Below are 22,287 nucleotides of genomic sequence, written 5' to 3'. Positions count from 1 at the left end.
TCACTCACTCTTTGTGCTGCTGGCTTAACCCTCTGATTTCATGTTTACATTCCCCTCACGGCATCTTCTCCAACCCTCTCAATAGCCACTGCCAAACCTACAGATCACATGCAGAGAACATTGTAAAAAAAACAGGCAAAGTACTCTTTCTTCTGAGAGATCTTCTCCACTTCATACAAATTCTAATTTCCTTGACTTCCAACTCATGATATTCCCCACCATAAGTACACATGGTGTCATCTTCCCATACAAACTTCTCTAGCTAAATTAATACCACTTATAGGAACATTTTGGCTGTGAACAAATTCTCCAAATTTCCTGTACAATTGCAATCCATTGATAAATATTTTTTAATATTTGCTAACTATTACATAATACTATATGTAAAGCACTAATCTAAATACTATGGTGTTTACACCAATGTACGAAGTAGTCTCTGCCTTCAAGACCCTTATATTCTAGCTGAGCCAGCAAAATATGCATATTTGAAAAGATTGCATTGTGACTTTGAAAAGTCACAAAAGATATTTATTTATTCATTCATTCATTCATTCATTCATTCATTCACTTTTAAGTAGGCTCCATGCCCAGTATGGAGCTCAAATTGGGTCTTGAACTCAGGACCCTGAGATCAAAACCTGAGCTGAGATCAAGAGTCAGATGCTTAACCAACTGAGCCATCCAGGCACCCCCAAAAAAGATAAATTTTAAATGAAAAATTAGTAATAGCCTAGTAGTGGCTACTACGGGGAATTCAGAAGAAGGGAAGTCCTGGAAGAAGGAAGAGAATTTAGACTGGCTTGGAGTTCTAGGTAGAAATTTTAATTGGCAGAGAGAGGATCAAAATTAGCTAGGGCATGGTGAACACAGAGTGTAGGCTATTAGCAGATATGGACCTTTTTTTTTTTAATGTTTATTCTTCAGAGCGATGGGGGGAGGGGTGGCAGAGAGCATGAGAGGGGAGACACAGAGAGACAAGGGACAGAGAATCCAAAGCAAGCTCTGTGCTGATAGCAGAAAGCCCCATTCGAGACTCAAACTCATGAACCGTGAGATCATGACCTGAGTCAAAGTTCGACGCTCAACCAACTGAGCCACCCAGGAGCACCAGATATGGACCATTTTTCATCTTTAGTGTACTTCTAAGAGGAAACACAACTGCTGACTATAAACAGGACAAAGATGACGTTAACAGTGGTGCTAATGATGGAGATGTGAGGAAGGTTAAGAATACTGGCAATACTGACAAATGACAATGATGACTCTAGTGAAACATGCTTTACGAGGAGCCATTCTCTTTTTGCCAGCCTGCACGTGATTTTATCAGTTGGTGTGAAAAAGCCTCTCATTTCAATCTGCCATTCCAATCTAATTTTGATAGCAACGCAATGCTGATATTGACTATTTTTTCTTGCTTTATATCAATGGCTTTATGAATTCATCCCCCCCCCCCCCATCCGCCCAACCCCTGGCCCAGCGGAACAGCAGCAACATTTGTGGGCTGATGCTAATTTATCTGGCTATAGTCTTGTTAATATACTTAGGTTCGGTGAAGCACGGTCCATGGAGTGCTCAGGAAAAGCACAAATAATTGAGTGCTTTCCTAAGAGTTTGCTTTCCTTTAGTAGATGTTGCCCCAATTTCATTCCCATAAGCTTGGCTTCTGAACTGAGGATAATACAAGCTAATACCTCCGACTGAAAAAAGCGTGCATATATATAACCAACATTAAGATTTTCTTTATACATCTAAACTCACAAGAAAACACACACACACACACACACACACACACTCCACTTTATGTGAAAGATCCTGCCATTTTACTTTTAAGCTTGGGAGAATTGAAGGCGCAAAGGCAAGCATGTTCTCAGTTCTACCCTGCAGAGGCTAGCGCTAAAATGACGCCTGGAAAGCAAATGCGGTGACCTTTAAAGGAATCGAGAAGAAGCTATTTCCAGCACATTACTAAATGCTATATTTTAAAGGTTCTAACCTTATTTGCTACAAGTGTATAATATCAGGAAACCCTTGTGAGGGAAGGGTCTGCATTCATCACATGGCATAAGTCACTTACAGAAAAGATGAGAAAGTTATTACTTTCTAACTTGCAGACACCAAAGTTCAACCCAGCTCCTTTTGTGGTTTGCTGCATTAAATAAGGTTCAGGGATCACTTGGAGAATTACAGGCTTCTTGACCTAACAAAAATAAAAAGTTTTCTGCAAATAACAATGACTATATCATCATGCAGAGCAATTTATGACACAAACACACACACACTCCACCTTTTACAGCTTATGCCAGCTGGCAAACTGACCCGTTGTGTGTCTACGGTATTAAATTTACTCTTCCAGTTGATTAATAATAATTGATGCATAAGAGCCACTATCAAAATAAAGAATGGGTAAGAAGAAGAAAATCACTCATTGAAAAAAAATCCTAAAATATAGTCTTTGAAATTGAAATTGGACTCTACTATGAAGGTCTGCAGAAACTACTTACAAAAAAGTAAATTATACACTGATTATCTTAATATCTGATAGATAGGTCATTTTATTTTGATAATACAGTGTCTCCTTAAATTTGTATACTTCTTTACAAAACACTGGTATTTGGCCACACTTCTATATTCATAACCTCATTATATTTTATAGATTGAAAGTAAAGATTTCCAGCAAGTCGGCTTCAGTGCATCTTTTCCCCACCCTGATTGCATAACCCACATCTGTTGAAGGAGTAAGTTGCCAATTATATCGTGGATATAGGATTTATAATTCGGCCAAGCCAACAAAACATCATGTGGGGGCCTATGTGGTCAGAATTGTCTCCAGTTCACCTTTATGCTAAGTGGAGCCATCAAAACATTAGTAAATAACTCTGATTGCCTAACAATTTGCTGGCCTCTCATGATGGCCTGACTGATTTCTGATGTTTAATGGTGGATTGGAGAATCCATTTCAACCTAGTTAGCATCATTGTTACTGTTTATTGGTTTTCCATACTTAGAATTCAAAGAATGAGCCCAGAAGCACAAAACAACTATATGAGGTTTGTGACATGGCTTTTCACGCTAGGGGAATTCTCTTAGGTCTCTTAGTTCTCCTGGTCAGGAAACAATTATGTGAGAACTTTGAAATGTCTTATTTAACTGAAGCCCCAGGCAAAAGAAATCAACAAGGGCATTGCTCTCTTGGAGCAACAGGCAAAGTCAAGGAAGAAAAGAAAACCAAGTAGTTAAAGGTAGTGTGCAAATTATATGCAGAAATCAGTTCAGTTTCACAATTAAGGGTAGGAAAAGCTGAGAAACTCATCAGTGAGATGTTAAATAAAGGGGTCACTTAAGCCTAAAGATCTTGTTACTTGGGCCATCATTGTTCCAAAATGCCCTTGGCTGAGTTACAGAAAATCTAAGGTCCATGGCAGCTACTGACTTTTAGTGCCACAATGAGTATTCTAAAGTGTTTTGGGCTACTGTTGTTGAGACTCTCTAAAATGAAACAAAATGCACATTGATTTTTAGTACAGAGATCCCAGTATTACCATAAGTTAAAAAGTGTTTCTTCAAGATAACTCCTTGTAGCCTGAGACATGATCAAATAAACTCAGGGAAGTTAGGTCTGCAAAGTCCCTCACACTAGCCCATTCTGAGTCACCTTGGATTGCTCAGTCTACGCATTTTTTTTCTGCCTCTTTTTGCTGCCATCATTTCTAGGGGAAACGTCATGCATAAGATGGCTTTATTCAATTCAAACTCAATAAAGGTAATCACAAGTGACAATACTGGAGACAATATATTGGAGGCAAGTGTCAGGGCTCCCCTCATATTCTCTGTCGGCAAAATTAGTCATAGGTTTGCCAAGGGAGACTGTGTTTTCAGTTGAAATGCAGGTTCATACGACTTCAGTGGAAGGATATTTTCGTTTATCTACTTATAAACATGCTGGATGATGGCATGCAGGCAATATGCTATTTCTAGGTTTCAGATGGATATTGTGCTTCCTTGGCCCCCATCTCTCTGTTCTATTATCCTCTATAACAATAATGGCTGACTTTTCACTGAGTGACACTAGTATGCCAGGCTCTGTTCTAAATACTTGCTATGACAGTATTCATTTTATCTTCCAAATAATTCTTGACAGTGAGTGCTATGATTGTTCCCATTTTCCTACTAAGGAAACTGAAGAGCAGACAGGCTAAAGGATTTGCCAAGGTCACACAGCCACTGAGTGGTAGAGCTGGAATCCAAACCCAGTTTATTGATTCCAGGTATTTGCTAATTCACAAAGCTTTGTGAGGATTCAAACATTCCTGACAAATAGTACCAAATAAATGTCTACTATTATTTTTTACTGATACTCAGATCCTATTGTTATCATATTTTTTAAACTAGGTTTTTATACACCATCTTACACATTCTGACTTACATGTTCATTATACTCTTTCCTTCGCTTATCTTCTCAAAGTATGGTGGAATTTGGTAAGGATATGAATATAAAGTATTTAGTCTTACTAGCTGACAAAAACCTCACCATGATGGTTAGTTTTATGTGTCAAGTTGGCTGGGCCACAGTGCCCAGATATTTGGCCAAACATAATTGGATGTTACTATGAGCATGTTTTTTGGATGAGCTTAATACTTAGGTGGACTTTGAGTAAAGCAGATTACCCTCCACAATGCAGGTGGGACTTACTCAATCAGTTGAAGGCCTTAATAGAACAAAGACTGACCTCCCTGAGAAAGAAAGAATTCGTCCAGTAGATGGTCTTTGGACTTGATCTACAATATTAGTTCTCCCAGGATCCCCAGCCTGACAGCCTACCGTGAAGATTTGGACTTGTTAGTCTCCCTAATCACATGAACCAATTCATAAAAATCTCTCTTTCTCTCTCTCTCTCTCTCTGCATGCACACGCACACACTCACACACACACACACACACACACACACACACACACAAACCCTATTGGTTCTGTTTTTCTGGAGAATACTGACCAATATACCTGTGAACCAAAATGTTAAAACCTAGCCTGATTCGGGGGCATTTTTCATCAGCCAACACAAATTTTATCATTTCTCCCCCTCCTTCCTGGAACCATGAGAGTTACAACATCCCTGAAATTCTCCTAGAGGGTAGACCTTCAAAGTCTCATTTGACTGTTCTTACTCTTTTATGGGTTCCATTTGCCTGCAAAGAAGAACTTTAGGCTGCACAATAAACAAACAGAAACACCAGCAGAGTGAGCAGATTGCCTGAGGATGTGGCTTGTTCCTGGACACTCCCGGTCATCCTGAAAACAAGCCCAACAAGGAGGGCAGCTTGGCCAGGTCTCCTCCACTGCGTCTGCCTTTCCCACAGCTGACCTCAGCCCTTGCATCAGCTGAAAACCAAGATGTGATTGATTAAATATCATGCTAGAGATTTTATGCCTAATTATTTAAATTCCCTACGGCAAATCTTTAAGAAAACAGTGGAAAAATAATATCAATAGCCTGCAGAAGATAAATCTCACACCATCAAAAGCAAGTGTAGCATTTCACCCAGTTCTGCTAGTTAATCCCTCAGTCAGGCCTTCCTTTTCATATGTTAAAGACTTCTTAGGGGATGGAATGATGTGTTAAGTTATAAACAGCTGCGGGGTGGTTTAATACAGTCACAGGTGAGTGGATTTCCCCCCTTTCTTTTTTTTTCTCACCATTGTCACTTTAAAAATAAAAAAGCCACCCTCTCCAGAAAGCACAACATATAAAGCCAATATGTTTGCCTTTCAATTAAATACCTCAGGCTATCAGCTTGAGTGCAACACCTCAACATCAATGAGAAGATTTTTCTAAGAACTGTGAAATGCAGGACGGTGACTGCCAGTGTTTCTGTGCAGGAATCCCGCTAATGAGCTTTAATGTCCCTGACAGCTCAAATTGCTCTAGGCTGAAGCTTGGTCTACAGGTTGTCACCTTGGGTGTGTCTTTATTCCTGAAATCTTAATCTGTTAAGTCATATTTGAGGTTTAACAATCAAAATGTTCACATGGATTCAAATATTCCTTTTTTTTTTTTTTTTTTTTTATGGTTCTGGCCAATGGAACTATGAAAATGACATCACGGATATAGTCCAAACTTCTCCATTTTCTTTTTAAAATTTTAACAGAACTTTTTAAAGAGCAATTCCAGGTTCACAGCAAAATTGAGCAGGTTTCAGAGATTTCCAATACATCCTCTGTCCCCACATATGCACATCCTGCCCCATATATCAATATCACTCACCAGAACGATATATTAATTACAATGGATGAACCTACATTAACACATCATTATCACCCAAAGCCCACAGTTTACATTAGGGTTCACTCTTGGTGTTGGACAGTCTAGGGATGTGGACAAATATGTAACGACATATATCCACCACTCACTACCATACAGTCTAGTTTCACTGCCCTAAAAATCCTCTGCTCTATTAATCCCTCCTCACCTTCTAACCCCTGGCAACCACTCATCCTTCTACTGTCTCCATAGTTTTGCCTTTTCCTGAATGTCAGATAGTTGGAAGTATACAGAAAGAAGCCTTTTCAGATTGGCTTGTTTCACTTGGTAATAAGCATTTAACTTTCCTCCAAGTCTTCAAAACTTGAAAGCTCATTTCTTTTTAGCACTGAGTAATATTCTATTGTTTGGATATACCACAGTTTATCTTCTCACCTACTGAAGTACCTCTTGGTGGCCAAAACTTGCAAACATCTCTTTTGAAATGACTGAAAAGGGATTAGTAACTCACTGCAGGGGGAAAAAATCTATTAATATTTGTGTTTTTTAAAATGTATTTGTGGAACAAAGGCTACATATTTGCTGGGTGTGGTGGCAAATTAGGTGGGAGTGACCTTGAATGAGGAACACCAACAAGTCACAAAAATCTTATAGTTTTTGATATGGTATAATCTGGATTAATTACTCAGGGATAAGTATTGCAAAAAATCAAGAGTTTTAAGCATATGTATAAATACTGCTGAAATCTATGGCATTATTTGACAATTTCAAACTTTAGGCAATTTCAAACTTTTTGCAATTTTCTTCATTCAAGACCTCAAATTATTCTGTTGATTGCCCCATTATATTAAGAGAGAATAACACTGCCTTTTTTTTTTTCGTCTTCAGAAGAGAAGTGAAGCATAGTAGCTAAAAAAAAAAAAAAAAAATTCCTGATGTGGTGTATTCTCAGGTTTAAATTCTACTTACATTGTATCCTCCCCAATGACACACAGAGACATTGTTAAGAGAATTAACTTGCTGCCTGTTTATTTGTATCACATAATTCCAATTGTTCTTTATCAAACCAACCCATTGTTTCTGATTGCCTGTGTATCTCCATGATAACGTAAGCTGAGGGCACCCACAGTTTCCTGTTTAGTTCCTGGATCATGGTTCCTCAGTAAATATTTGCTGAATGGATGTCCTTTTGTTTACTTGTTCACTTTTTCCTCCAAATTTTTATTGAAATTCCAGCTAGCTAACATACAGTATAATATTTGTTTCAGGTGTAAGATTTAATGATTCATCACTTACATACAACACCAAGCGCTCATCACAAAAAGGGCCCTCTTTAATACCCATCCCCATTTAACCCATCCCCCCCACCTCCCTTCCAGCAACCCTCAGTATGTTCTCTATAGTTAAGAGTCTGTTTTGTGGTTTGCCTCTCTCTTCTGCCCCACCATGTTCATCTGTTTTGTTTCTTAAATTCCATATATGAGTGAAATCATACAGTATTTGCCTTTCTCTGACTTACTTCACTTAGTATAACATACCCTAGCTCAATCCACATCTTTGCAAATGGCAGGATTTTATTATTTTGGATGGCTGAGTAATATTCCATTGTGTATATGCACCACATCTTTTTTATCCATTAGTCATTTGATGGATATTTGGGCTCTTTCTATAATTTGGTTATTGTTGATAATGCTGCTATAAACATTGAGGTGCATGTATCCCTTTGAATCACTATTTTTGTATCCTTTGGGTAAATACCTAGTAGTGCAATTGCTAGGTGATAGGGTAGTTCTATTTTTAATTTTTTGAGGAACTTCCATACTGTTTTCCAGAATGGCTGCACTAATTTGCATCCACACTAATAACAGTGTAAGAGGGTTCCCCTCTCTCTGCATCCTTGCCAACATCTGTTGTTTCCTGTGTTGTTAATTTTAGCCATTCCCACTGGTGTGAGGTGATATCTCATTGTAGTTTTGATTTGTTATTTCCTTGATGATGAGTGATGTTGAGCATCTTTTCATGTGTCTGTTGGCCATCTGTTTGTCTTCTTTGGAAAAATGTCTATTTATGTCTTTTGCCCATTTCTTAACTGGATTATTTACTTTTTGGGTGTTGAGTTTGATAAGTTCATTATATATTTTGGATACTAACCCTTTAACTAATATGTCATTTGCAAATATCTTCTCCCATTCCCAAACTTATCTTTCAGTTTTGTTGATTGTCTCCACTGTGCAGAAGCTTTTTTATCTTGATGAGGTCCCAAAAGTTTATTTTTGCTTTTGTTTCCCTTGCCTCAGGAGACGTATCTAGTAAGAAGTCTATGGCTGATGTCAAAAGAGGTTATTGCCTGTGTTCTCCTCTAGGATTTTAATAGTTTCTTGTCTCACATTTAAGTTTTTTATCCAATTTGAATTTATTTTTGTCTATGATGTAAGAAAGTAGTCGAATATCATTCTTTTGCATGTTGCTGTCCAGTTTTCCCAACACCATTTGCTGAAGAGACTGTCTTTTTTTCCATTGGGTAGTCGTTCCCGCTTTGTCAATATTAGTTTATCATATACTTGTGGGTACATTTCTGGGTTTTCTATTCTATTCCATTGATCTATGTGTCTGTTTTTGTGCCAGTACCATACTGTCTTGATAATTACACTTTTGTAATATAATTTGAAGTCCAGAATTGTGAAGCTTCCAGCTTTGCTTTTCTTTTTCAAGATTGTCTTGGCTATTTGGGATCTTTTGTGGTTCCATACAAATTTTAGGATTGTTTTTCTAGCTCTATGAAAAATGCTGGTGGTATTTTGATAGGGGTTGCATTAAATGTGTAGATTGTTTCTGGGTAATACAGACATTTTAATAATATTTGTTCTTCCAATCCATGAGCACGGAATGTTTTTCCATTTGTTTGTGTCTTCTTAAATTTCTTTCATAAGTGTTTTATCGTTTTCAGAGAACAGATCTTTTACCTCTTTGGTTGTTTATTCCTAGGCATCTTATGGTTTTTGGTGCAACTGTAAACGGGATCAATTCCTTGATTTCCCTTTCTGCTGCTTCATTACTGGTGTATAGAAATGCAACAGATTTCTGTACATTGACTTTATATCCTGTGACTTCACTGAATTTGTGTATCACTTCTAGCAATTTTTTGGTGGAGTCTGTATTTTCTACTTAGATTATTGTGTTGTTTGCAAATAATGAAAGTTTAACTTGTACCTTGCCAATATGGATGCCTTTTATTGTCTGATTGCTGAGGCTAGGACTTCTAGTACTATGTTGAATACAAGTGGTAAGAGGGGACATCCTTGTTATCCTTGCTCTTAATCACTATATTATAATAAAAAGATTATAAAAATTAGAGAAGCAAATAAAGAATGTAAAAAGTTACTTATAGAGGCTGCAATTCCTACATGGATTTAACTTGTAAACCAAAGAAAAGTAATTGTCCATATAATCTAAAGCTTCTATCCCTTTATATTTGTGTTTGGGTTAATATTATTATTATTATTAATTATTATTATTAAATGTTTATTTATTTTGAGAGAGAATACATGAGTGGAGTTGGGACACAGAGAGAGGGAGAGAGAATCCCCAGCAGGGCTGCGATGACAACACAGAGCCCAACATGGGGCTTGATCTCATGAACTGTGAGATCATGACCTGAGACAAAATCAAGAGTCGGACGCTCAACAGACTGAGCCACCCAGGTGCCCCTTATTATTTTTATTTTTTAAGAGAGAGCACGCACATGTATGAGTGGGGGAGAGGGGCAGAGGAAGAGAAAGAGAATCTTAAACAGGCTCCACACTCAGTGCAGAGCTGGATCTCAGGACTATGAAATCATGACCTGAGAGCCAAACTCGAGAGACTAATGGTTAACCTACCGAGCCACCCAGGCACCCCTGTTTGTGCTATTATTCTGTTGATTTAGAAAGAACACACAGGGAACAGACTGAAGAATAATCCTGGGCCAGTGTGAGGTACTCCTGGTGTTAGATTACTCCAAATAAGCCAAATGGAGGCCCAAGTCCTACTTGCAAATGTAAGTTATGATCTTCAGTCTAAAAGTGTTGCCTTTACACACTACAGAGATTTGCACTGAGAGGTGCCACAACATTGTGGTTAAGATGTTGAGCTCTGGAGCCCCATCTAGCGGTGAACTCAGAAAGTATTGAGGGGAACCTGAGTGGCTCAGTCGGTTGAGCATCCGACTTCGGGGCTCAGGTCATGATCTTGCCGTTTGTGAGTTCAAGCCCCACGTCAGGCTCTATGCTGACAGCTCAGAGCCTGGAGCCTGGAGCTTGTTCCCTCTCTCTGCCCCTCCATCACTCATTCTCTCTCTCTCTCTCTCTCTCTCTTTCCCAAAATTAAAATAAAACATTAGAAAAAAAAAAAAAAAAGAAAGTATTGAGTATGAATCCTGGCTCTCCTGGAAGAGTACTTTGGCCAAGTTCCTCAGTCACACCAACTATTGCCTTGTTATCTGAGCAACAGGGAGAAAAACGGCACTTAACTAATGGATTTGTTTTGAGGGTTAAATGAGATAACACATTTAAAGATAACACTTAACCTTGGCATGTAGTAACACTCAAAAAACTGCTCATGGTATTTTGTAATGCTACTCCATACTAGTCAATAGTGTCTCTCAACTAGCTGTATGCCTAAACGGTGGGTTTCTCTATTTTTGCTTTACTGTATCTACCTTTCTGCTTATACTTACAGTGCTCAATAAATACATATTGACAGCCTGATTGGCAAGGAGAGCAAATGCTCTCTACATATAAAATTCTGAAAATGACAGCAAGTGAGTGGATTGCCATTTGGTCTTTTGATCATTCTATTCAGATTTGTGTGATCAGATTCCTTCCCTTTTACAAATAAGAGGAATAATTTCAGGAAGCCTCAGACATCCTCATATAAGGTTAAATATTTAAAACAGAGCTGTGCATGAGCCTTGAAAATATCCAGACAAACACATGTTGAAAACCTTTTACAAAGCCCTCTGTAGCACAATGAGCCAAGGGGTGGCCCGAGAATCCCTGCAGCTGCACATCAGGGTACACGCACCCATGTGTCAGGGGCCGTCTATCTTGAGCACAGCTTACAGGCCTCTTCTCAGGAATGAGGTCACCCCACCGCCCAGATGGGCAGACAGGCTGTAGAATGAGATATGTCTGGGTGCAGATGTGGGAAGAATTGGGACTAACAACCATAATGGAAACAGGAAATGAAAGTTAGGTCAGCCCAATTGCACAGTTGTTGAAAAAGCAAAACTTAGACATGTGGAAAAATTTTCATGCTCCATACTGTTTACCACCAATCAGCCAACTTTACCGATAGGTTAGGCTGTCACTATGAAAAAAAAAAAAAAAAACCCAACCTCTCAAGGGTGTCCGTGAGACCCCTTCCCCACCAGGCTTCTTAAATTCCTTCCTGTACTTCAACATATCACTAGATCTAAAGGATCATCCTATTGAAATGCTTTAATGGCAAAACTGTATTTTTTCCCTACTGTTTAGAGCCATTATAATGAACCTTGCAAGGCTTTTGAAAATTGGAGGGCCTTACTGGTTATAGAAAACAGGAAAAAATATGAATTTAATGATAATAAGAGAACATGCCCGTTCCCTTACAGTACACACAGATATGAATGTTCATAGCATGCATGGATCCACAAGCCCACCCATACACATACATGAGTCCAAACACACACATTTAGTGCTTCTGACCTTTATATGAGAAGTTATTTGGGGAACATTGTTGCTGGGTCTCTGCAGTAGGAGAGCAATGAGTCATTAATCTCTCAAGATGCTTAGCTTATGCTTGCTGCTGTGTTGTTACTAACCTGACCCTCCAAGAGCACTTCCAAGGCTATCTGCTGACCTGAAAACTTGGTTTGAACACTGTCTACCACTCTGCCCTTGACCTCACATGGACAGTGATGTCTTTTTGGCTTATGATAAAAATCATGCACAGCTAACACAGGCAGTCTGACAAAATCACCAGCTCCAAGCCCTGCTAATTTTTCTAAAACTATGTATAATGCTCTACTATTTCTAAAAGTCAATAGATTTTACTCTTTAACATACACCAGCATATTTAAAAGTTGGGAAGCATCCTACATAAAACCTTTTCTAATTCTGCAAACTCTCTGTGATCATTCTGTTTTCTGAAAGCCTCAGAGTCTATGTGCCATATCACTTAATTGTAAAATATCTTAAACAATTCTCTCATTGTTTCACTTACATTAGGCTTGCTTTCCAAAACGAAGTGGGCCCAGAAAGAGGCAACACTCAGGAAAAATGCTTCGGGAAAAAGTTCTTTTTTTTTTCTTTGCTATTTAAAAATTTTTTTTTCAACGTTTTTTTTATTTATTTTTGGGACAGAGAGAGACAGAGCATGAACGGGGGAGGGGCAGAGAGAGAGAGGGAGACACAGAATCGGAAACAGGCTCCAGGCTCCGAGCCATCAGCCCAGAGCCTGACGCGGGGCTCGAACTCACGGACCGCGAGATCGTGACCTGGCTGAAGTCGGACGCTTAACCGACTGCGCCACCCAGGCGCCCCTTTTCTTTGCTATTTAAAGCAAGAGCAGGAAAGAGTGCAGAGCCTGCTGAGCTGATGAGTTGGCAATCCATTAATGTATATCAGAACTGAGTACAATTCCCCAGATTTTATCTTATCTATCAAAGAGAAAGATGTTTAGACTAGAAAGAAGAGTATGGACAAACTTAGGTGAGAAAAACTAGAGCCCAATTCAAGAGTCAAATATAAAACTAACAAGCTAAAGAGAATGAATTTAAATTCCATAGCTCACAAGACATGCACCCAAGATAAAATTATTAAACTCTTTAGAAAACCACAATGCAGAGAGGAGATCTTCGTAAAAAAGAAAACTAAAGTGTTTATCTGGCTGCAAATTCAATACAGTCCATTCATTCAATAATTTATTCATTAACAAATTATGTGTCAGGGGCGCCTGGGTGGCTCAGTCGGTTAAGCGTCCGACTTCAGCTCAGGTCATGATCTCACAGTTTGTGAGTTCGAGCCCCGCATCGGGCTCTGTGCTGACAGCTCAGAGCCTGGAGCCTGCTTCGGATTCTGCGTCTCCTCCTGTCTCTGCCCCTCCCATGCTCATGCTCTGTCTCTCTCTCTGTCTCTCAATAATAAAAAAACATTAAAAAAATTAAAAAGTAAAACAAATTATGTGTCAGGAACATACTAGTCTCAGGAACTACCCAGTATGTGTCTGGAATTATTTTAGGCCCCTTTAATGAAAAACAACAACAACAACAACAACAACAACAACAAGATAGGTGAAACTTCCGCTCTGATGGAGGCAGCATTCTAGTGGTAGAAACAGAAATTACACAAATAAACAAACATGTAATGGCAACTGGTGATAAGTGCCAGGAAGAAAAATAAAGCAGAATAAGGAAAACAGAATGTGACTGTGGGGAGATGTTAAGGGTTCTATTTTATATAGAGTAGTCAAGTATGGACTTTCTGAGGAGGTGACATTCAGCAGAAATGAATTAAGGGAATAAACCATAAGGAACATTCCAGGTATAGGAGACAGCATCTGCAAGAGTCTTGAGTAAGGAAGGAGCTTAGTGTGTTCAAGAGACAGAAAAAATTGCCCAGGTGGCTTGAAGCAGAGGGAGGTGAAGAGCAGGGTGGGACAGGTAGGCAGATCAGGCAGGATCTTGTGACCCCCAGTAAAGAAGACTACATTTTGTCGGAGTGTGAATTGGAGGATCCTGAAGAGTTCTGAGTAGGGAAATATCAGAATGCTATCTATAATTTACGAAGATTTCTCTGTCTTCACACAGACATTCTCTGTGTGAAGAATATAATAAATAGGAGCCCAGAGAGGAAACCCTAAGACAAGTTAAGAGGCTCTCTCATCAGCACAGAAGAGAGATGGAGGTGAGTGGCGTGGTAGTGGTAGAGGGGGTGATACCATTGGCAGGAATGGCAGGTGGGACATAGCAATGGGTTGCTCAAGGGGAAGGAGTCAAGAATGATAACCAGGTGTTGGCTAGAGCTAACTGAGTAATTTGTGGGGCTGTTTATTAAGAGGAGGAAAATTGGTGGAGAAGTAGAATTAGGAGGATGGTAGGGCATCAAAAATTACATGGGAAGTGAGATTACTAATTATGTAATCCAATTGTTAAAAATAACTAATGGGGGGCACCTGGGTGGCTCAGTCCATTAAGTGTCTGACTCTTGGCTTCAGCTCAGGTCATGATCTCACGGTTCATAAGATCGAGCCCCACATTGGGCTCTGCACTGTGAGCATGGAGCCTGCTTGGGATTCTCTCTCTCTCTTTCTCTTTGCCTCTCCCCACTCACGTGCACACACACCCTCTCTCACTCTCTCAAAATAAATAAATATTTAAAAAATAATAATAACTAATAGGAACTTTGACTATATTGATGGAAATGTAGTATTCCGATCAAATGACACAATACATCCTTCCTACCGTTTGCTGTTTGTACCACATCATAACCAGTCTGTTCAGTACTAAACTCTACATGTTGAGAGGGATGTTGACAAAAGTCCACATTCAGAAGATAGAGTCTGAGAAGGAGAAAGGGCTGACATGACAGATACCTGAGGAAACTGGGGAGGCTAGAAGTAAAAAAAATCCAGGTGTTCTCTGGGTTGCTTCTCTCTGAGGGCATTGGGCGAGGATCTGTTCCATGTCTGTCTGGTGGTCTCAGATGTTCCTTGGTTTATCGATGGCATTCTCCCTGTATCTTCACTTCACCCTGCCTCAGTAAGCATGTGTCTCTTCATATAGCACTCTTTATATAAGGACAGCAGTCATACTGAATTAGGGTCCCATCCTACTCCAGTATGACCTCATCTTAACTAATTAACTGTAACTAGACCAGAAAAGCCATCACTAAGAAAGGTGAATATAGCACATAGTGGTTGCTTCTCAAACATTAAAAGAAACTGAACTTATCCCATGACTACAAAAGGCAAATGAGTAGAGGAGGGTAGAAGACACCAGGAGAGAGCCTTCAGGAAGGAAGGGCTTTCTATCAATTAGAAAGCTGTTCCAAAAGAGACCTGTCAAGAATTCATCAGAGAAGCACATCAGATAGGAAGTTGGACCAGATGATACCCAAGTGCCTTCCATCATGAAGATTCTGTGACTCTAGATATAAACTTTCTTATTTTTTAATTTTTTAATTTTTGGAAAGTTTTATTTATTTTGAGTGAGACAGAGACAGCATGAGTGGAGGAGGGGCAGAGAGAGAGAGGGAGTGAGAGAATCCTAAGCAGGCTCCGAGCTGCCTGTATGGAGCCCAATGCGAGGCTTGAACTCATGAAACAGCAAGATCATGACCTGAGCCTAAATCATCAGTTGGATGCTTAACCAACTGAGCCACCCAGGCACCTCTAGATATAAACTCTTTCTGATTAGAAACCATCATAACTTTATTGTTCAAGTCTCCAATAGTAGAGGCTCAAAATATACTTAAAAACTCAACTTTTTTTACTTGGTATTCAGGTCTAGCCAATGAAACTTTTAAAATACTTGTTATTATTTTTTAGTATTTGTTTCTTTTGTAGGGGTGCTGATGAGATATTTGTTTCTGCAGTAAAAAGCTTGGATCAACTCTTCTAATTAATAACAGACTAAGACTCATAGTAACCATGGACAACACAGAACCCTACGAAGTAACTTGGTACATCTCTCTTGCCCCTAAAAAGATCGGATAGAGAGATAGCCAGACAGGAGTGAGAAGAGGAGAGACATTCCAGTTAGATACAACTGCCAGTGATGTAGAACAACTGTCTTTCAAATGATTGTTGTAAGAATAAAATGAGGTTGCCCATGTATATATAAAGCACCTAGCAAGTGCCTGGACCCCAATAAATGGATACTCTTGTTTTATCACTATAATTATTCATAAATATTAAATCATTTCTATATGTTGCACTGTATGATCTTTGGTTTAAGAGTCTCTAAGAAGATGGGGTAAGGCCTTTTCAGGGCCTTCCTTTCACAGTGTTTAGAGCATTGTGCCGAGGCTCCCTGTTGGATCATCTATAAAATGAGAGGATGTGATGACCTTTAGATCCTTCCAGCTCTCACAGCCAAAGTTTCTATGAGATTTACCACCATGGAGAATACTCCCAAACATGTGCTAAGACTCCAAAATTGGAATTAATAAAAAATTTTGGTAAAACTTGTTGAATATGATATGACCATGTGGAAATAACTTTTCTTCATACTAGTTAGAAAATATCATGAAAAATACAACATTTATAAAAGCACAAATCCATAAAATCCTTAAGACAATACTTAGCAAGACATGCGTGAGACCTATGTAAAGAAAATGTCAAATAGTTCCTGAAAAATATAAACTAATTATTTAATAACTGGAGACATAACATTCTCAGATGGCAAAACTAAATGTTCTTAATCATGTTAATTATTGACAAATCGAGTTGTTTGTTTAAAGCATATCCAATAAAACCCCCAATAGTATTTTTCTCTCTTCTAGCATGCTTGACAAAAAAAGTTTCAGAAATTCATATAAAGAATGTATTTATATAAGGATGGCTAAACATATTTGAAAGAGAAAAAAAATTAGAAAAGACTGGGTACAATACCGTAGACTTTATATCTTGGTACATGCACAAACTAAGTTCTAAATATACTCAAAAGCTAAATGTAAAGTTCACACCTTAAAAACAAGGGGGGAAAACTGAAATGGGTGAATATCTCATCTCTCTAGTAGGGAAATACTTGAAAGCTAGAGAGCAAGCAGGAAGGAAGGGAGGAAGGCAGGAAAGGGAAGGGATGGAGGGAGGGAGGGAGGAAGAAAGAGGAAGGGAGGGAGGGAGGATGGAAGGGAGGGAGGTAGAACCCATAGGAATGTTGATTATTTAACTACATAAAGGTTTGCATTGTTTGTCAATTAAAATATCATTAGCTAAATTAAAATGCGTCATCAACTAGAAGAATATTTGCAAGAATATGACAAAGGTTTACTATTCAAAATATGAAAAGCTTATGTAAAGTTTATCTTAGTCCAGGTGTCCAAGACACAGACTATAAGGCAGGATTAAAAGTGGGAGGATTTTATTAGGTGTATTAGTTTCCTGAGGCTGCCGTAACAAAATACCACAAACTGGTGGCCTAAATGGGAATTTATTGTCTCACAGATCTGGTGGCTGGATGTCAGAAATCCAGGTGTCCTTTGGGTTGGGTCTCTCTGAGGGCAGTGGGGGAGGATCTGCTCCATGCCTGTCCTGTCCCATAGCTTCTGGTGGTCTCAGGTGTTCCTTGGCTTATCGATAGCATTCTCTCTGTGTCTTCACTTTGCCCTCCCTTTGCAAGCATGTGTCTTTTCATACCATGTTCTTTATATAAGGACAGCAGTCATACTGGATTAGGGGCCCATCTGGCTTCAGTAAGACCTCATCTTACCTAGTTACATCTGCAACAACTCTATTTATGAATAAGGTCACATTCTGAGGTACTGAGGGGTAGGACTTCAACATATGGATTTGGAGGGACACAACGCAACCTATAACATTATGAGAACTGCCTGTGTGAAAGGCAATAAGGAGGGAGCTAGGTAAGCTGAGAGAGCTATAAGAGATAGGGAGAGAGGTTGTAGACGGCCTGATAGTTTAAGGAAAGGACAGAAAGCCACAGGAAAGTCCTTGAGACAAAATCAGCCAACAAAGAAGTTCTGTGTCTCCTATGAATGGTTCTGCTTTAGCATCCCCACCACACTCGGTCAGTAGGGAACAATCCATAAGTGGTGTGGCCCCAGTATATACAGGGTAGTGGATTTCAAAGTGCTGTACTTGGGGTCCTCAGTCAGTGATGCTCCTGTAGTAGGAGTTCTGGGAGGCACCTTCTCATGACTGCCACGATACCATCATAGATAAATGAATAAAGAAAATATGGAAAGTCCAGCTTCACTGGAAATCACAAAAGTGCAATGTAAGACAGTACTATTTTTTTCTTTTTTAATAGATTTTTTTTGTAAAGTTTATTAATTTTGAGAGTGTGTGCATGAGCATGTGCCCAAGCAGGGGAGGAGCACAGAGAGAGAGAGAGAATCCCCAAATCCCAAAATCCCAAGCAGGCTCCATGAGCTGTCAGCCAGAGAGTAGAAAGGGGTTGGGGGGGGGGGGGGGGGCGGGGCAAGCTAGATCTCACAAACCACGAGATCATGACCTGAGCCAAAATCAAGAGTGGGATAACACTTAACTGAGTCACCTAGACACCCCTCTTTTTAAAATTATCAAAGTAAGAGGGTTTCTTTTTATCACGTTAGTAACATGATCAATAAGCTATTATTAATGTAAATTGGTACAACCATTCCAGAATACAATTTGGTAAAAATGGGTCTTTTAAAATAACCATGTGCTTTTACCTAGTCATTCCTTATTTAGAAATCTATCCTGCTCAGAAATGCATGCAAAGATGTATGCACAAAAATGATTACTATAGTATTTATAGTCATAAAAATAGATGCAATCAAAAAGAAAGGTTTAATCCCAAGAAAATGTAAAGACAATGTTGATGCATTTACTCAATGGGATAAGACGGAAACTATCAAAATTACACCTTTGAAGAAGATTCTAATGTTAGAGGACAACCCTTATGATAAAATGTTAAGTTAATGAAGATCATTTGTATTTTCACATGTAATTTGAATGCAACTAGGTTAAAAATATGGGCATAGAACAAAATAACTGGAAGGAAGCATGTCAACATTTTAACAGTGATTATTCCTGGGTGTGGGGAGATTTTGCATGATGACATTCTTTGCATTCTTCTTTTTTCTTCTATTTTTCAAAATGAGCATTTAAACAAGCCATTTATTTATATTAAAATGGCAGCTCTACCACAGGAGGAAAAGAGATAAAAATAAGCCAATGGATGTTTCAGTGATAATGACAGAATTGAGAGAATTAGAACCTCCTATTTTCTCATGATATGGGGAGGGGGGGGGAAATGGAAGAGGAAATACAATAGATAATGAAATGCACCTGTGAGATTTCCTACTAAGCATTGCAATCCTTATTCACCATGGGCAAAGAGGACCACAGTTTAGCTAAAGCAACTGGCTTGACTCCATTCTCTAAAACTACCTCCCACTTAACATCTAAACTACACTTGATCTTAGCCAAAAGGCCGAGAAGCGATTACATCTAACTAAAAAGAAGTAGCAATCCTCTTTCAATAAATCACTCTAGATCCTAGAAAACAAGCATCCTCTCACTAGAGAAAAATGCCTAAATGCACTGTGACAGACCCCAAAGCGTCATTCCCTTTCAGTCACCTGGGGCTCACTTGGTTATGTGATGATATCCACCTGCTCTCTCACTTCCCTTCTGCTCAGGAAGAGATGGAAACACTGGGCCACAAACTATTGCTTAGATGTCACCTCCTTCCCAATCCCTTCTCTTCTAGCCTCGTATCTACCTTCAAACAAAGCCACATTTCTCCTCCTTCAAAGGAAATCATAACACCAGTCAGATCTACAGTGGATAAAAAGCACATCTACTTGGCTTAGTGACCTTACTTCTCAGCGGTTGGTTAGCTATTGCCATAGTCTGAATAACCTGGCCTGCCAGTCAACAAGTTCAAGGAAGATGCTGTATTTTGCAACTCAGACAAATGGACAGTGAAAACTTTTTTCTTTCTTTCCTTCCCCCAACCAAGAAGAGGATCATTAGAAACAGAACTTCCTTGCAAAATGTCCAGTCTAATTGTTAACGTAAATTGTTCAGAGGACTTTTTATCCATCTGACATGGAAGAAACTAATTTATGTTCATTTGTGGAGAAGAGGGAGTAGAAAGAAAATGGGAAATTCACCATCCCATGAACAATAGCTTGTGAACAAGCTTTAAAACTCTTGTACTGTTATGGTGGCTTGCCTCTGAAACTCCATTTCCAAATGCCTCCTGACCACATTACTCACATGATTTCCCACCACATCCTTCCAACTCATTCTAGTTTGTCAAGACATCTCTTCTTTAAAGCTCTCCCCTCTCCCTGGAGTGTCATTTCATTGTTCCTTGGATTTGATAATAGTGCCTTAGTTTGTGCCATCAACCTTTTTCCCTGGGAGGCAGTCGGCACATTTTAGCAGACTTTACAGCATTAAAGAAAAAAGGAAGAAAAAAAAAACCTTCCTAATGTCTGTTCTGAATTTGTTTGTGTTCTATTCTGTGTGTATCCCTCCTTTGTTCTGTCCTCTGTGTCAGATGGAAAGCAATCACCCTGCCTGAAATGTATCTATAGCCAAGGCTCCATGTAAATTACAGAGAGAGATGACAAATTTCATGGCCTGGTTATGGTAAAAATGGCAAATTTCACAGTTTGTCATGGATTAATAGAAAGGGAAAACAAACACAAATGAAGTCATCCCAATTGTTAGAAATAATTCCAGAGCGACTATTTGATGAATTTAAACAATGGGATGGAGTGCAGGCCGTTCAACACGTAACCCATGATTTTAAATTTAATAAAGGACCTTGTAGTTTTATACTCAAACATCCTCATGCTGAAGTTTGAATTCAAACACAGTTGCACATCAGCCTGAGCTCATAATGAGCAAGCCCCCAAATCCAAAAACCTACGTTTACTCTCCTTCACAGAAAATAATAAGTATCCATGAAATGTTTTCATGATGAACCATGGACTGCAGATTTTTAGGGTCATTGGTGACATCATGATAGATGAGGAGATTTATCTACATGTTTGGAAATGTTACACAGCTCAGTCGATCCACCTGGAAAGTATCTTTAAAAGATTAAGGAACTGAGCCCATCTTCATAGTTCATGCTCTTTAGTTCTAGTTTCAACTTTATTCCCTCTCTTTGCTCATTCTCAGTTACCACTGCGACCTTGTGAAAAACGTGTTGACCAGAGCTTCATTCACCATGGGATTCTGAGAAGGGTCTTAGGAAAGAATTGGGTAATCCATCATCATCTCTTTAAACTCAGATTCTGTAGCCTGAGCTTCAGGCCTGGCATTCCTGCGGCTTTGGTAACTGTTTCTCCACATTGTCTAAAATCCCTCAAAAGAATTCCTCATTGTTTCAGAACCTGAGCAGCATTTTTGCACTGTACCTCATTTCTGTATGTGTTTGGTGTATGGGCCATGTATTTCTTGTGTTTTTCTATAGCATTTATGTCTAGGGTCTGAACAAAGTAAATACCAAGGTTACAGAAGTGCATACAGTCAAAAAATTCATTAAAGGTAATATTTTCAGGTTACTTGATACTTGTCAATCCAATCAAATTGACCATAAAAATTTAGTCGGAATAAACCTCTTAACCACTTTGGATTATTCAACAAAATGAAGACCTCTAAAAAGAATGTAAATGCTAATAACACTTGTATAGGTAAATAAAGGTAGAAAAAATATTAAATGGTGACATCTGATGCCTTCAAGCACTAAAGATTTAGAAACTGTCCAAAATGCTAAGGTGGAACAGGTACAGGATGTTCTGAAGGGTTTATGTTGTACAAATACCATTTGAATTCCCTAATAAAAAAGCCATCGTACCTTTTTCATCACTGCATCTTAATGGACTACTATACCTAAAGCAATCACATTTGGTGTATCATCAGCTTTGAAAATCATGACTAACTCATCCGGAAACTGGACATGAACAAGGAAAAGTGAAATACTAATGCCTTTCTTTTTACTTTATTGGGAGATTTTCAAGAAAATGGAACAGAACACAAGCAAAATAACTTTAGCTTCACCTTCAATCCCTTCACTGTTTACATAGTCTGTCTCACTATATCACCTTCTTTGTATGTCACCTTGCAATGTTCCTGAGCGTATGTCTTACCTATGCAACTAGACTGTAAGTTCCTTTAGGGTAGAGTCTTCCCCTTATTTTAACCTATCTTGGGAGCAATGAGAATAACTCAGGGCCATAAGTTGTAACTGGCTTGAGAGACACTCCTAAGGACCACATCAAGGCCATCAGCTGCACAGCTTGCCAATTTAACTGTAGTCATTTGCAAC

General features: G+C 38.9%; 1 protein-coding gene and 1 pseudogene across 11 annotated transcripts in view; both read right to left on the bottom strand.

Moving 5' to 3' along the window:
• The window catches only part of LOC132695322 (E3 ubiquitin-protein ligase RNF113A), a 506,126-nt gene that overhangs the window by 130,911 nt on the left and 352,928 nt on the right, over positions 1 to 22,287 (bottom strand). Inside the window, exon 6 of one of the 11 annotated variants that reach the window (XR_013554666.1) lies at positions 5,148 to 5,377. The exons of the other annotated variants lie outside the window; for them this stretch is intronic. The gene's annotated coding sequence lies outside the window, so the exon portion shown is untranslated. Of the gene's footprint in view, positions 1 to 5,147; positions 5,378 to 22,287 lie in introns of those variants that run through there. 11 annotated transcript variants of the gene reach the window in all.
• On the bottom strand, positions 19,291 to 19,443 carry LOC132672890 (U2 spliceosomal RNA; annotated as a pseudogene).

This window comes from Panthera onca, chromosome A3 (assembly GCF_046562875.1).
Source record: "Panthera onca isolate mPanOnc1 chromosome A3, mPanOnc1 haplotype 2, whole genome shotgun sequence".
Taxonomy (NCBI): Eukaryota; Metazoa; Chordata; class Mammalia; order Carnivora; family Felidae; genus Panthera; species Panthera onca.
Note: the sequence above shows the minus strand (reverse complement) of the source record. Positions and strands in the feature narration are given on the sequence as shown.